Here is a 1,420-nt window from a genome sequence, read left to right on the forward strand (position 1 = left end):
CACTCACCTTAGCCTCCCAAAGGCGCGGGATTACAGGCTGAGCCACCGAGCCCGACTGCCAGCTGGGATTTTGATGGGTGTTACATTGAATCTGGAGATCAATTTATGGAGTATAGCATAACAATATTAAGTCTTCCAATCCATGAACTTGGGAAGCCTTTCCATCTACTTAGGTGTTCTTTCAGTGCTACTTTACAGTTTTATAGGGTACAAGTTTTATACTTCTTACTACTTTAGTACTAATTATTGGTCTTTGTCATGTAATTTGTACATGGAATTGTTCTCTTAATTTTACATTTCAGATTGCTCATTTCTAATGTATGAAAATACAGTTAAATTTTATACATTGTTCTTATCTCCTACAACTTTGCTGAACTTATTTCTTAGCTCTAATAATTTCTTGTGGATTTCTTAGGATCTCCTGCATACATAATTATGTCACTCTCAAAAAAGAGTTTTATTTATTTCTTTCCAATCTAGAAAAACCTTCTATTTCTTATTTTTCTTTTTCCTTCTTTGCCTAATTGCCCTGACTAGAACTTACAGTACAATGTTGAAAAGACAGGGCAAAAGAAAACCGTGATTTACTTTTAGTTAATTTTTGTATATACAGTAAGGACTGTAATTTATTGTGTTCACTGTTATAAATATAGATGCCTAATTGTTCTATCACCATTTGTTTAGAAAAATTATCCTTTCTCTGTCAATTGCCTTTCCACTTTGGTAAAAATCAATTCACCAAATATGTGTGGGTCTATTTCTGGATCCACCTACATGTGTATCCTTTCATCAATACCAAATTTTCCTGATTATTATAGTTTTCTGTGAGTCTTATTAACTAATGGATTTACTGAAGAACTTTATAAGAAATGACCTCACTTTCTATGTTACAGAATAAGTCAGTGTTTATAATCCAACAACTCTTTCATACAGAAAACTTCTAAATGACCTAATGTTAATTTTAAATCACTGTTCTTGACTTTGGATAAAAATTATCTATCCCACTTATGTGGTTGGCAATAAACATGGTATTTTAAAATGATAACCACAGTAATCACACACACAGAATTTTTTTTTTACAAATTTGAAATAAGGTGACAAATTTATGTGGACAGTAATAGAATCTTTCAAAAATTGTTCTAATCAATATCTTATTTCTAATAAACAACCTGAAAGACATTCACTTTTTTTTTTTTTTGAGTTGGCATCTCTGTTGCCCAGGCTGGAGTGCAGTGGCACGCTCACAACCACTGAAGCCTCGAACTGCTGGGCTCAGGATATTCTTCTGCTTCAGCCCTCTAAGTAGCTGGAACTACTGGTGTGCACCACCACACCCAGCTAATTTTTTTTTTTTTTTGAGTTGGAGTCTCACTCTGTCACCCAGACTGGGAGTGCAGTGGCCGCTCTCGGCCACTGCACC

At 34.6% G+C, this 1,420-nt stretch overlaps 1 protein-coding gene across 1 annotated transcript in view; it reads right to left on the reverse strand.

Annotated features, from left to right (window-relative positions):
• BCAS3 (BCAS3, microtubule associated cell migration factor) overlaps positions 1–1,420 on the reverse strand; it is a 134,184-nt gene that overhangs the window by 24,812 nt on the left and 107,952 nt on the right. The window lies entirely within an intron of this gene.

The sequence above is a fragment of the Carlito syrichta genome, unplaced genomic scaffold (assembly GCF_000164805.1).
Source record: "Carlito syrichta isolate Samal-C Ts95f unplaced genomic scaffold, Tarsius_syrichta-2.0.1 Scaffold28610, whole genome shotgun sequence".
Lineage (NCBI taxonomy): Eukaryota > Metazoa > Chordata > Mammalia > Primates > Tarsiidae > Carlito > Carlito syrichta.